The following is a 16,163-nucleotide window of genomic DNA, read 5'->3' on the forward strand; positions in this document are numbered from 1 at the left end:
ACCCTTCCCCCTCCCCATGTCCTCAAGTCCATTCTCTACGTCTGCATCTTTATTCCTGTAATGCCCCTAGGTTCATCAGAACCCTTTTCTTTTTTATAGATTCCATATATGTGTGTTAGCGTACGGTATTTGTTTTCTCTTTCTGACTTACTCTGTGTGACAGATTCTAGGTCCATCCACCTCACTACCAATAATTCAATTTTGTTTCTTTTTATGGCTGAGTAAAAACTAAAAATAGAACTACCATATGACCCAGCAATCCCACTACTGGGCATATACCCTGAGAAAACCATAATTCAAAAAGAGTCATGTGCCACAATGTTCATTGAAGCTCTATTTACAATAGCCAGGACATGGAAGCAACCTAAGTGTCCATCGACAGATGAATGGATAAAGAAGATGTGGCACATATATACAATGAATATTACCCAGCCATAAAGCGAACTTTTGAAAAGCAGGGGACACCTACAATTACATTTCTAATGATGTAGTCCTACCATGGTCTCTCCTCTCATAATATCACCTTATTTTTGTTAGTCATAAGGCATCCCTTGTCTGGAAGTATTAATGGTAGACACCTTTAAGGCTTGTCTGATGAATGATCAGAGAGTAACTCTAAAATAATTGGAGAATTTGGCCAAATGTAAATTTACAGAATATAATCAAAGTGTGTTTAACTTCTTTACAAGATAAAATTCAGATTTTTAAAGCTGTGAGAATTTACAAAATGAAAGGTAAAATCCTAAATATCAATTAAGTATTCCAGAAACTAGAAGGATTAGGAAGGAAGATGAAATATAAGAAAGCATTCTGGGCTTCCCTGGTGGCGCAGTGGTTGAGAGTCCGCCTGCCGATGCAGGGGACACGGGTTCGAGCCCCGGTCCGGGAGGATCCCACATGCCGCGGAGCGGCTGGGCCCGTCAGCCATGGCCGCTGAGCCTGCGCGTCCAGAGCCTGTGCTCCGCAACTGGAGAGGCCACAACAGTGAGAGGCCTGCGTACCACAAAAAAAAAAAAGCAGCATTCTGGAGTGAAAATCATCCCATATCTACCTTGATGAGGCTGGAAAATGCACATATTTGGCAGCTGATATGGAAACTACAATTTACATGGACAAAAAGCAACATCTAGAGACTTTAATACAGCTTTGAGGTAGATAAAGCAGCAAATACAGTTGATCCTTGAACAACATGTGTTTGAACTGCAGGGGTCCACTTATACGTGGATTTTTTTCTTCAGTAAATACATACATACTACACAATTACAGTTGGTTGAATCCTCGGAGGTGTAATCCATGGGTACAGAGGACCGACTGTGGTACCTGATCATCCATGGATTTTGGTATCTGTGGGGGATCCTGGAACTAATCCGCACCCCCCTGCCTGGCTTATTAAGGGCAGGCTGTAGTACAGGAATCCAAAAATTGACCACTAGGTTTTTAGAGATGCTATTTTGCTCAGCAACATTTTGAATGGTTCTTTCTTGAAAAGAAACAGAAGTTATATAACCAAAGTAATATAGGTTTTAATGGTCTATTTCAAAGAAAGCCTTCAGCTCTATATATGTAGACTTAAGAAATGCCATTAAAATTTATACTAAAAATATCCCCTTAGGATAGAAATCGAACAACTTTTATGAATTAATTCTTAATGAGGTTTTCTCAAACGCAATGCAATCTTTTAAAAGAGCTTATCATTAAGTTACTAGTCTTCCATGTTTGAGTCCAAACCATGTTCCAAAAGTAGTTTATCTTGACAGGATATCCTTAAAGATATTTCAGGATATGAAAAGTCATATGCCAAAGTGTTACCACTGGTTGTTACAATGGGATGAGACTGGAGCAAAGTGATGGGGAGATGATAAACAATTTTCTCTTTTAGTTAAAAATGTATAGACACATATTTTTCAAAAGTTTACATACTGGGTTATGTTTTGAAAGCAATTCAAAGTTTCTCGAGAAATTTTAATGTGCTTTTATTATAGGATGGATAGGAGATATCAGTGTTAATCCTTATACTGTCATTTCACATGTCTAAGTAATATAGGTGCACAATCCCTTCTCCAAAATTCTTGGGCAACTGAGTTTCAGAATTTGGAAATTTGGGGCTTTTAGACGAGGAACATGGTACATAGACTGAATGACATAAAATCATGCCACTATTTACTTGCTGATAGACTGACCAATACTTTCTTTGAGGCCTTCAGTCAGAGGCAAGGCCATGGAAGGAGAAAGAAAACGCAGGGTCTATTTATGCTCAATGGCCAGACTGCCTCCTTCTCTCCCACCTGACTGTGTAGTTCAATAGTCTCCCATGGCTGGAGGAGCTCTAGATCATAAAATGAGAACCAGGTGCATTTCTCTATACAGGTATAGTCTGAATAATAAGTGGTGATTACTGTGTGCTTAAAAATGAAAGCACTTCAATGTATAAGCGTGTAAAACCCATATGCTGCTTAGAAATAGATATGACTGAGTGTCATTCTGTCTCCTGGAACAAGACATATGTATCTATTCAACCTCCCTCAAGAACAGGGATGATTCATAGTACAGGGCTAGGGAGGGGCCTCTGTAGGGAGTCCATTGGCCCATTCTAAACGTCTGGAGTATAGAACTGAACAGTTTGGTTTGCCAAGACTCTTTCTAACTCACAAATAATCTTGCTTCCAATTTCTATACTCTCTAAACCTATTTCACATACCACTTCTGGATTAAGTTCCCCCCAAAACAAACTTTTGATCGTGTCATCACCTTCTGGAAAACTTTCCATTGCTTCTCATTTGCTAGTAAATTAATTACATGGTCCCCACCCAATGACCAATGTCTTCCATGAGGCATTCCAACTTTTCTGACATTCCTGCATGACCCTATCCTATATTCCAGACAAGTCATTTGATGCTCTCTGTACCAGACTCAGTTTCTGTGGCACCCCAAATCTGCCCACTTGTTCTCTGGCTGGAATGGCCCTAGGAATGTTTTGCACTGTCCCCAAGGTCATGGAGCCAGGTCACTGTTGCTGCCGCTATGGCTACCACTACAGACTAAGGAGCTCTGTCTGTGGCCCTGACTGGCAAGGAGAGACAGGCATGCAGGCTCCCTGGCTAGACTGAACACACAAGGCTCTCATTTTCCCAGTGGCTGTCTAGGAGGGCTACTGGCACAACCCAACAGTGCAGGGAATTTAATGCCTCAAAGTGTGAAATGGTCAGTGGTACAAGAGAGGGAACAACGGATAAATTCTTCCCTCATTCTTCTCTCTACCCTATTATATGAACAGTTCGGAGACATGAAAATTCATCCAGCCTCTACAAGTCGCTGCTGTGCTTTTTGTGTGTGTGTGGGGGGGGGGGGGGCGGTACACGGGCCTCTCACTGCTGTGGCCTCTCCCGTTGCGGAGCACAGGCTCCAGACAGACGCGCAGGCTCAGCGGCCATGGCTCACGGGCCCAGCCACTCCGCGGCATGTGGGATCCTCCCCCTTCCTAAAATTCACAAACTATGTCACAGTACTAGCTTTGTCACGGCTGTTCCCAAACCACCACTCTCATGCCTTCATGCCCAGAATCTTTCAAAACTCTTTCAAAACTGAAATCAAATGTCACACATCAACTCTTCTTTGAAGCTTTCACTAACATCATTGGTTCCTTCTCCTATAACTTACTGAACTCCAGATAACTCCATTATAACCACTGTATTTATCCAGCAGTCAGCAAACTTCTTCTGTAAAGAGCAAGCTAATAAACATGTTTTATTCTTTCAGGCTATACATTCCCTGTTCTGATTACTCGGCACTGCCATCACAACACAAAAGGAGCCACGGACAATACATAAATAAATGGGCCGATACACTTTACAAAAACAGGCAGTGGGTAGATTTGGTCCAAAGGTCAAAGCTTGCCAACGCTTGAATTAATTCACCATGATTCCTTAAATAGCAATGAGCTCTTCATTCTTAGAATCAAGTTCAGTGGTTAACACTTATAAGGTGCGCAGTAAGAATTCGTTGCATGGGTGAATTACATAACAACAACAAAAATAAGTGTTTAAATCATGATTCCCTCTCTCTGTTCCAACATGAACATTCCCTCCGGTGTAAGCAGTAGTTTCTTGCCTCTCTTTCTAAGCATGGAATTGGCCTGGAAAAACATAATAGACAGACGGAGCCGAGAAAGTGGTGGGGTTTCATGCCAAGCCCAAAGAACTGTTATTGCTTTTGCCAGACTATTTTCTGCCAAAATCTGGAATCAATCTTCTCATTAAAGGAGCCATAATAACTATTGGAATCGTAGCATTTATCTGAATGCATTTTTACTGAAATTGTCAGTAAACAATTTCATTCGTGACTCACTTCCCCTCTGTCTAATAAAGTTTTCTAGCTGTGAAAGCTATTGTTAAACTCCTAAGCGCTACTGAAAGTAGAGGTGGAATTTAGAGGCTGGAGAAGTGTAGAGCCTCTTCTTTAAGTTCTGAATTTTTATTCTTCTCTGTTAATGAGTTTTCATTCTGGCTGTGACCTTCATCTTTGCCAACTGTTTCACCATCACCCCTTTTTTCCATCAGCTCTTCTGAACTTTTCCATCGCCTCTAGTGCTTCTTTTTCATTTTTGGCTCCTTTTACCCAAAGCCGCTTACTTCCTGCGGTGTCTTTACCTCTTTCATCTCCACTGTGTTAAAACTGCCAAAAACCTAAAGGTACCCTACCTTCAGATTTTCCTTTCCTCTGCTTTTTTTCTTTTAAAATCCTATAGCCCCTTCTGTGTCTCTTCATACCCACCAATCTCCAGGCTCTACAGTTTCCACATTAAATATTAATTTTCCGTAAGTGCAGATTTCAAAAGGCAAGTTGGCAAGTCGTAGTGACAGTAAAATAGAAAAATATTATCAGATCAAATACATCAACAAATTTAATGGCAAATGGAGTATTTGTGTTTGTGGTTTAAAGACATATGTCCTTGATTTATTAGGGCATACACATTAACATGCCAAATAATTTTTAACTTTAAAAGCTGTGTTGATACCAAGAGGAAAAAAAACATATGGTAATCTGTGAAATGCAGACTATTCTAAAAATAACATTCACAAGAACTGCAATGGAAACTGATGGGGAACAAAATACATCGGCCTCATATGGGGACAGGAGCGTGAAACTGGAGCAAGCTTTCATTATCTGACAGTATTTTTTCAGCCACAGGAAACTCTGATTTTATGTTGATCAAAGATGTTAATAATCAAGGTTCTAGCAGACTGCCAAGGAAACCAATTAATTAAAGTCTCCCTAAACCACTCTCGTTGCAAAATGTTCTGAACTCACCTATAGGATCCTAGGAGCGTATAGTTGGAACTGTGATGAAATATTTTCATGGGAAGAATATGGGAAAAATCAAACACTCCTGAAATTTCTTCCAAAATATGTTGATGGCAGAAGATACACAAACCCATCTAGAGAGAAGGCTGGAAGCAGGACAGCCCCTTGGCCCACTCCCAAATGCCTGGGGGAGTTCTGAGCGCTTCCAGCAGACCACCTCCACAAAGGTTGGAGAATGGTTGCAAATGCCCAGGGTCTTAAAATGTGCTTAAGGTGTGCAGGAAATAAGAAGCATGAGGAATAAGTGACATTAAGATTACACTATCAAAGATTCATTAAGGGAATTACCTGATAAATTGCTAAATTCAATCAAACCTGCTACCATATTATATATTATAAACAGTCAGTCCTTTATGGGAATCTACAAGGGGAGAGTTCAGCACTGGAGAGGAAGATGGTAATAGCAAAGGCTTCCAGGAGGACGTGAGGTTTGACATGGATTTGGAGAGTTGGGAATTAGGTTGCAGGAAAGAAGGAGGTAGAAGCCACAAAAGATCAGTGAAAGGACTAGAATTTCTAGAGCTGAAACTCCGTATTAAGGAAGCATGGGAACTCGAAAAGAAAGTGAAGTGACATTTACCTGCACACAGCAAACTGGCACCTGAAACTGCAAGTCATGGTGTACTTTCTTTGACAAAAGCCATACTGAGAATCTACTATGTATATGGCACCAATGGTAGGTACTACGAATTAAAAGACAAATGAGATAGTCTTTCTTTCAAAGATTTCACAGTATAGCAAGACAGACTGAAATATGAATAAAGACATATAATGCGATAGATGCTGTAGTATACTTAGAGTAAAAGGTTTAAAAGTAGACATGTAGGACTAAGGATTCCATGTCTCTCTCAGGGAAAGGGGGCAAGCTCATATAGTGCATACATCTGGTACATACATACATTTAGTACAATAATCTTTTTGAAAAGCAATTTGACAATAGGAAGTTTCTCCACATCCTTTGATTCATTAATTCCACTGTTGACATTTTTCATTATAAATTATTAAAGACATGGACAAAGAATTCTGTATTAGAATTTATCATGATTATATTCACAATGGTTAGCATAGGTTCTTGAGCCATTCTAACTGGGTTAGAATTCTGGCTTTATCACTTATCGTGATCTTGGATGAGGAACCCAACCCTACGGTCGTCAGTGTGCTCATCCAAAAACATGGGGAAGATAAAAGTGCCTCCCATGAAAGGCTGTTATGGATCCTTTAAGTGTTAGGAAATATAAAAGATTCAACAGACTACCTGGCCCATAGTGAGTGCTCAGTAATTCTTAGCTCATTAATTTGTAGTAGTGAAAAACTAGAAATACCTCAATGTTCTATAATAGGTGATTGAAGAGATTATGAAACATCTCATGTAGTGTAATATTAGGTAGCCATAAAACCCTTTTTATTAACTATTAAATGGAGAAAATGATGATGATATACAGTTGACCCTTGAACAATGCCAGCATTAGTGGCGCCAACCCTCTGTGCAATAGAAAGTCTATAAAACTTCACAGTTGGCCCTCCATTTTTGCGCTTCTACATCCAGGGATTCAACCAACCACAAATGGTGTAGAACTGTGGTACATATTTATTGAAAAGTGTGAACCCAGGCAGTTCGAACCCATGTTGTTCAAGGTTCAACTGTAATGTTAATTGCAAAACGTAACATACAAACTATTTGCTGAATTTTCCGGATTGTCTTAAAGCAAAACAAATAACTATATAGATGCATAACCTTGGGGAAAAACAGAACTGAATACTCTTCAGAAGTTATCTCCAGGTGATGGAATTAGAAATTACTTTTATTTTCCCTGTGTACTTTCCAAAAATTCTACAATGAACATAGATTGCTTTTATTATGAGGGAAGGAAATTATTTAAAATAGTGCATTTTTCAAAATGCCAAATTCATTTGCCAGGACATGGTACTAATTTTTGACAAATTTTCATCTGTCCTTTGCACACATTTCCATATGGAAGACATTACACTTAATGCCTTCTCAACCCCATTGTCATTCACTCATGCAATAAGTCACTGGATTCTATTAGGTTCTCAGTACTATAGCACATTTGTGTGGGAGACAGGGAAAATGAAGGTCATGGCCTTTATCTTTAGAGTATCTTGGAGAAGAGTGAGATGCATAAGTGCTTTATACACCAGGATAAGGTAAGTAATATAGGAATGAAGAGAAAAGAGGGCACTGTGGGCAGGAATAGCTGAGGCAGGCTTCAAGGAGAGGAGGGAATTGAACTGGATCCTGGAGATGGGTAGGGTTTGAATAGCTCGAGCACATGGGGAAGGATATGCCAGATAAGGATAATGAAAATGAAGCAAAGGTAGAAGTTAAGTGATATGCTTGAACCATAACCCACCATCTGCAGGGAACCATGAGTGATTGGCCTAGAGAGAGCCAAAGTTTCACATTAAGGACAAAAAATAGGTTCCATCACACTTGCTAATTTGATTTTTCTTTTTTTTGGTAGAACAACGTTGAGAAAAATCCGAGGGTTGCATTGATGATTGTGAAGATTCATCTGAGAAGAAAACAGTGTCATAGACTACTCTTATCTGTCATGAGTAAGACAAAGCAGAATTGGTTTTTGCCATCACAGAGCTTACATTAGAGAGTAAGGATTTACATCATAGAGTAGTGGTCCTGGGTGGGCCATGATGGAAGACAGAAGTCTAGAACTTCTCTGGATCACTGAAGGTTTCTCAGGGGTACAAAAGGGGAAAGCACAGGGAAAAAGCCAAGGGTGACTCAAGGAATTCTAACCTGGAACATGACAAGGAAAATGGCCCACAAAACAGAGATGTAGAGAGGGCACAAACCACCAACTGTCTTTCTGTAATTTGGGGGGGAAATCACTAAATTCTTCACACCTACTGCTGCTTTTAAAAAAGGAAGAGGGAAAACTTGAGGATTTCTGATGTTTCTTCTAATTTTAATGACCTATGCCTCGAAGACTCCTAACACGCTTTATGTAAAATCAAGTAATTAAAATCCCAATCTTCTTCTTCTATGGGCCACAATTCCACATGGCAGTTTATCCCTGTCTTAGTCTGTTTGGGCTGCTATACAAAATACCACAGTCTGTTTTGTCTTCTGTAACACAATATAGCTTATAAACAACAGAAATTTATTTTTCACAGGCCAGAGGCTGGAAAGTTCAAGATCAAGGTGCCAGCATGCTTGTATTCCTGGTTCACAACCAGCAATTTCTCGCTGTGTCCTCACTTGGTGGAGGGGCTAGGGAACTGTCTGAGTCTCTTGTATAAGGGCACTTAATCCCATTCATGAGGGTCCCACCCTCAGAATCTAAGCACCTCCCAAAGCCCCTACCTCCTAATACCATCATCTTTGGGGGTTAGAATTTCAATGTATGAATTGGGGGGGGGGGGATATAAACATTCAGACAATAGCAATCCCCTTTCAGGAGCTTTTTTTTTGAGTGATTAGAAAAATCTTGGGTATTGAATGCATACATTTAATCAGCTTTAGTAGTGAATATTGGAAACAAATAAAAATATGTACCAAAAGGGAAATGGATAAATAACATAAATTAAATGTGGTCTATTTGGTTGACAGAATACCATACAAATAAAAACAAAAAATTGGATCTGTGTATCAATATGAAGTTATCATAAAAATATATTGTTGAGGGCTTCCCTGGTAGTGCAGTGGCTGAGAGTCCGCCTGCTGATGCAGGGGACATGGGTTCGTGCCCCGGTCTGGGAAGATCCCACATGCCGTGGAGCCGTGGCCACTGAGCCTGCGCGTCCGGAGCCTGTACTCTGCAACGGGAGAGGCCACAGCAGTGAGAGGCCCGCGTACCGCAAAAAAAAAAAAAATATATATATATATATATATTGTTGAGTGAATAAAAGCAAACTGCAGAACAACAGGTATAGTGTGATCTAATTTACACAATAAAGCAAAAACTACAAGCAATACTCTATGTTTTCTATGAAAAGCACACACAAACATGGGTGTGTACATATTAAAAAAGAGCATGGATACACAACTCATAAGAGTGATTATTTCTGAGGACAAGGGTAAAGAACTAAAATTAATAGTGCACTAACTTTATAATGTAACGTTTTAAAAAATAATAAACACATGTATTACCTGGGTAATTTAAAACTTTAGAAAGAAGGGGGAAGAATCAACTAGCAAAGCAACCATAACATGAAGAATATAACAGTGGAGTAAGGATCAGAAGACTGAAACTCCAAACAGGACTCTGTCCCTAACTAGCCATTTAGCAGGAAAACTCACTTACTCTCTCTGGGTACCAGTTTCCTCCCTTAGCTAAAGCACAAAGGCATTGGCCAACGAAGATCATGAAAGTTCTTAAGACATTGAGATGTCTTTGAATTGTTGATGTTTCATAGCACAGTGAGCAAATACCCAATGATATTTAACACAAATGTCAGAATTTCCATGGGTTAAAAAGCACAGTGACCTTAACTGCCAGGACACCTCTCTGCTGTTCAGCGACTTGGAAAAGTTAAGCTCCCTGGGTAACACATTTGATCTGAACGCTCTGCGGGAGCTTCCTGCCTGGGTTTTTCTTCTCAGGACAACTGAATCTGGTGTCTAATACGTGTGGTCTAACCACTCAAAGTATCTATGTACGATAATATCCATAGGATTTTCACAAAAAGGATTTGTTGAGAATGACTAAATCTATACTCTGAAATGAAAACCAGCCACAGTTTAATCTATAACTGATACACAGTGGGTCCTGGCATCAGTCTGTCTCTGGTTGCTCCTTCCCGGGGGGGCGGACAATAATTCTTCACCATAGTGACGAAGGCAAAAGCCTGACGGCTGGTCTTCTCTGGAGCCTCCTTCCTGTGTTCCACATTGTTCTCCTATCACAAGGTGTGCTCTGGGATGCCCACTTCTTGGTGTAGAAGCTTTTTATGTTTACGCGAGAATTTTGCTTGATTTGAATAGTTATTTGTCCATGCACCTTTGAAGCTCTCAGTGTCTTATTTGAACATGCTATACTTAAACTATCTTTGCAGTAATGCTGATTCTATGGTGAATTCATGCTGCTCCAGTGCCCCGTTTTTCCGTTATTTTTTTTTCCTACTTATATTTCAGATTGAAATGAATCCCTCCTTTGCACAATGTGATACCACTTCCCGTGTGTAGCAGGAAATATTTTCATTATCCCCTTTTCCCTTTAGCGATGGAACCCTCAGACGCTGGCTGGGCACACGGCCACCAAAATAAAGATTGCTTTTGCCATCCTCCCTTACAGTTACACACAGCATGTGACTAACCTTAGACCAATAGCATGTGAATGTTAGTGATGTGTGCGCCTTCCAATTGGCGGCCCTCAAGAGAAGGTGTGTGCCCTTTACTCCCTGTTTTTTCATCTCAGGAACTAAAATATGATGATGAATCTCCTTCATCCATGTGAATGGAAGCAATGCCTAGGGATGGCAGAGGGACAAGAGAGAAATCTGCATTACTAATCCACGGAGCAGCCATAACAGCCCTGGTATGCTTCTCGTCAGACTTAGGTAAAACAGAAATCAAGTTCTATCCTGTCTAAGCCACAGTTATTTGGCGTCTTGTCAGCACTATGAAGCAATGAACTAATGAATACAGAATTTGGTACCTAGGAGTAGGGCAACGATGCGGCACAACTGAACATATATTACGTTGGCTTAACGGTTAAGCAGCAGGCCACAAGGATATAAAACTTCGAGGCTAGAAACCTAATAGTAAAACATTTGATAAAAATGTTTCATCATTGTCTACGGCTGCTATAACAAATTACCATGTATTTAATGGTTTAAACCAACACAAATTTTTTATCATGCAGTTCTGCAGGTCAGAAATCTGAAATGGGACTTGCTGGGCTAAAATCAAGGGGTGGGCACGGTTGTGTTCTGTTCTGTAGGCTCCGGGAGAAACTCCGTTGCTTGCATTTTCCAGTTTCTAAAGGCTGCTTACATTCCTTGGCTCCTAGCCCATTCCTCCGTTTTCAAAGCCAGGAACAGCAGGTCAAGTCACTTCAAACCTCTTCTTGCCTCTCATCTACATTTAAGAGCTGTTGTGACCCAGGATAAATTTCCTCTCTTAAGGTCAGCTAATTATTAACCTTCATTCCATCTGCTACCTTAATTCCTTTCTGTCATATAAGGGTACATATTCACAGGTTCTGGAGATTAGGACATGGACATCTTTTTTTTTTTTTGCGGTACGTGGGCCTCTCACTGTTGTGGTCTCTCCCGTTGCGGAGCACAGGCTCTGGACGCGCAGGCTCAGCGGCCATGGCTCATGGGCCCAGCCGCTCCACGGCATGTGGGATCTTCCCGGACCGGGGCACGAACCCGTGTCCCCTGCATCGGCAGGCAGACTCTCAACCACTGCGCCACCAGGGAAGCCCAGGACATGGACATCTTTGAGGGGCCATTATTCTGCCTACCACAATGTCTCCTGTGATAACTTGGAAATCAAAACCCATGCTAACTGAGCCTACTATAGGAAAGTGTTGAAATTTTTCAGAATGATAGTGTATGCTGTCTACTTCTTGCCATTTTCAACAAAGCCCTGACAGAGTAAGCCGAGCTCCAGGAAGAGTCAGCCTACTTGAAAGCAGAGATGGAAGTTCAGCTCTGTTTAGGAAGATGCTTTTTAAAAATTTTTTCCTTTTTAATTGGCTTGGGGCAGGGTCTAGGTATTTGGACCCACACAGGGTTGAAAAGGTAGCAGTTTCTCTGCTCTGGTGATTCTGAAGAAGCAGCCTTAGCAGGAGGTAAGTCCAAGCTTTTCTCAAGTACTTCCCAGTAAGTGCCCTCTGCCAGATGATGGGAGGGGGCACAGTGGCACAAATTGGACTAAAGATATTTCCGTCCTACCCAAGTCTGTTTTTTAACTGCCTCAGTGCCTTGCAGAAAAAGACCAGTGTAGTGGTGGACAGATCAGAGAGGACAGAAAATAAAAGACTAAAATTTTCATGCTTAAAAAATCTGTTACACGAGACTGCTGGCTACTATCTTATGCAACTTATTGAAAGCAATTAGAACTGAAATTTGACTTGGTTTTTGAAGGAATTATGCTACCAAATGAAGGGAAACGTAGCTAGCCAAAGCTTGAGCCTGTTATACACTAAAACATCTATAGATCTTTGCACCTGCACCAGCAGAAGGTGGTTTGGCCACCAAGAAAGATAATCTTGCCAGTGTTCACTTTGAATGTAGTGAAGAAGGACAACGGACAAGGCAAAGTTCCCTGAAGAGAAAGCCAGGGTCTGGGGGAGGAGGGAGGAGAATGAGGGAGAAGCACTGGCCTCAGGTACAAAAAATTTAAGGGGCTGCAAAAAAAAGTCAGTAATCGCGATAAATAATTTTTTTTTTTTTTTTTGCGGTATGCGGGCCTCTCACTGTTGTGGCCTCTCCCATTGCGGAGCACAGGCTCCGGACGCGCAGGCTCAGTGGCCATGGCTCACGGGCCTAGCTGCTCCGCGGCATGTGGGATCTTCCCGGACCAGGGCACGAACCCGTGTCCCCTGCATCGGCAGGAGGACTCTCAACCACTGCGCCACCAAGGAAGCCCAATAAATAATATTTTAATGCAATGTTTTGGAGAATCAAAATTAGTGCAAAAAATTCTTGAATAAAATATCAAAGTTTTTAATGATGGCAGGATCAGTAACAGTGCTATAGGAAGCCATAAGGGAGCCTGAGGCAAAAGGAAAAACCAGTAATATTAATCTTATCTTTATTAAAAATTGATATTTTGTTCATCATGGATCTTTTGCATTATTTTTATTTGTTTAAAATGTTATTAAAATATTTTTATCTTAACTATTGAAATTTTTTGTGCCCCCTTGTATTTTACGTCTGAGGCAAATGTCTGCCTCTCCTCCCTCACCTCACTCTAACCTGGGCCCTGGAGGAGACATAGAGAACATTAGTCCAGAAAGTTCTGCCTGGAGAGTAGAACCAGGTATGCCAGATGAACTAAAGGAGTTCACTCCACTGACGGGGAAAGGAATCATAGGCTGAACTGTGCCTCCACAAAATTCACACGTTGATGTCCTAACCCCAGTACCTCAGAATATGACTATTTGGAGATACGGCTATTAAAGAGGTGATTAGAAGTCTCCTTGAAAATGAGGCCCCTAGGGTGGGCCCCTAATTCAATTTGACCGGTGTCCTTATAAAAAGAGGAAATTTGGACACACACAAGTGACACCAGGGATGCACGTGCACAGAGGAAAGGACACAGTGAGAAGGCAGTGAAGAGAGGCCTCAGAAGAAACCAAAGCTACGGACACCTTGATCTTGGACTTCCAGCCTCCAGAACTGTGAGAAAATTAATTTCTGTTGTATTTTGCTATTGCCGCTCTGGCAAACTATTACAGGAGTCTTTGGTATTCCTTCACAGGTGGTATGTGATAATTGTTTTAACGTGATTATTGTATTATGCCTTTTTCTAAATGGGCGATTTGGTGGGGAGGGCAGGGTTGTTTATTTTAATTGCAGCTATACAGCTGCCAATTTGCTATTTTATATTGGTGAGGGGTCAATTAACTGGTCTTTTAGGTTAGAGTTCACTGGGCCAGGAGCAGAGCGCCAAGTCATGGTGCAAAAGACTATGCATCACCTGCAGATACTGGGCTTTGAGCTGATGCAACCCGCAAGGGGAGGGGGGTGTGTTCTAGGAGCAGGAAGAAGGACGCATGAAAATGTTAGGGTGGCCAGAGAAGCAGACCAGGATGAGAATCACTATTGTCTCCCAACGTCTACTTCCTCTTTCATCCTCTAGTAACAGAGCCCTCCCATCTCAGCTGCACACATGGCCACCCAGACTAGAAATCTCCTTATAGATAAGTGAGACCACATACTTAATTCTGAGCAATGGGATAAGAGTGGACGAGATGTGTGCGTGTCCTAAAAATGAAGCGGTGCATCCTCCCATCTCTTTCTTCAACAAGCTGCTCCAAGTGTCAACATTGTGACAAGCCACTTTCACCTGTGCAGATAAAGGCTACACCCACCAACCACTGAAGCCACAGTTGTCCTGGTCACCCAGTTTGCCCGGGCAAATGTAGACAAGAGCATATGATCAGGAAAGATTTATGGCTATATCCCCAATAAGCTAGATTCCCCTGTTCTCTGGATTTAATTTGGGCAATGTGAGTAGTTCAAATTATGTTGAATATGAAATGATTGAACTGTTTGGGAGATTAGTTAGGATATCAGTTCAATTACTATAGAATTCCAAATAATAATGGTCTCAACAAAATAGAACCATCCTTTCCTCTCACATAACGTTTCAAGTATACGCAGTTGGGGTTGATACGGTGGCATCACAATATCTAAGACAAAAGTCTTTCCTATTTTGCAGCTTTGTCATCCCATATGTATATTTCTAGCCCTGATCTATCACCTGAGCTTCAGACTCATTTACCCAGTTGTTTAATCAACAGATCCACTCAGATATCTGAAAGGGATCTCCGACTTAAATTTCTAAACTAGAACTCTTGCTTTTCTCCCCTAAACCATGTCTCCCGCAATCTTCCCTATGTCAGCAAATAGCACTGCTACTCACCCAGTTGTTCATACTCAGTGACTCAGACCAAAATCGCAGGAATAATTCAAGACAATTTCTGTCCGTTTGGAAATACATTCCAGATCTGATCACTTCCCACCAGCTCCACCATTGTCACTCTAATCTACGCCTTCGTTTTCTCTAGATTATAAAATCACAGTAGCAACCTAATTGGACTCCTTACTTCCATGCTTAGATTGCAAAGTTCATCCCCCCATACAGAGGCCAGAGTGTATTAATATTCTATCATTGCTATGACAAATTACCACTAACTTAGTGATTTTTAAAATACAAATTTATCATGTTACTCTTCTGTAAGCCAGAAATCCAACATGAGTCTCATTGGGCCAAAATCAAGGTGTTGTTTAGCTGCATTCCCTTTTGGAGGAGCTAGTGGAGAATCCACTTCCTTCTTCTAATTTCTGCATGCTGCTCATATACTCTGAGGCTTGTGACCTCGGTCCTCCATCTTCAAAAGCAGGAGTGGTGGACTGAGTCCTTCTCACATCACATCACTCTGACCTTTCCTACCTTCTTCTTCCACTTTTAAGGACCCTTGAGATTATACTGGGACCACCCGGAAAAATCGAGATAATCTCCCTATTTGAAGATCTGCTGATTAGCAACTTCAATCCCATCTGCAACTTTAATTTCCCTTTGTCGTGTAAGGTAACATTATTCTGCCTACCATACAGTGTGATCTTTAATCACATAAATCAGATTTCATTTCCCCCTTTCTATGTCCTCATTGCCTTCTCATTCACACTTAGAGATGCAAAACGCTTACCCCAGCAAACGTGCTTTGTGTGAACTGCTCATGTCTACTCTTATTCTACCCCCCATCCCCCTTTCCCACTAATTTTTATGCAGTCTCACCAATCTTCTTGCTGTCCCCAGAATGCCAAGCTTATTCCCACCTCAGAGCCTCTGAATGTTCTCTTTTTGCTGCTAGGAATCACTTCCTTATATACCTGCATGGTCCCCTCCCTCATTTCATTCATGTCTCTGCCCAAAGAGCACTTACTCAGAAATGCCATCCTTGACCACTATGTATCACTGTCACCATAATATCTGGTACCACCATATCAGCATTCCTCTGAGTTGTTATTATTCATTGCTGACATTATGTGATATATTTATTTATTCATTTCTACCAGAATATAAGCTCCATGAGGATAGGGGATTTGTTTGTCTTATTCTCTGCTTCATCTGTAGCATGTAA

Source organism: Phocoena sinus, chromosome 17 (genome assembly GCF_008692025.1).
Source record: "Phocoena sinus isolate mPhoSin1 chromosome 17, mPhoSin1.pri, whole genome shotgun sequence".
Taxonomy (NCBI): Eukaryota; Metazoa; Chordata; class Mammalia; order Artiodactyla; family Phocoenidae; genus Phocoena; species Phocoena sinus.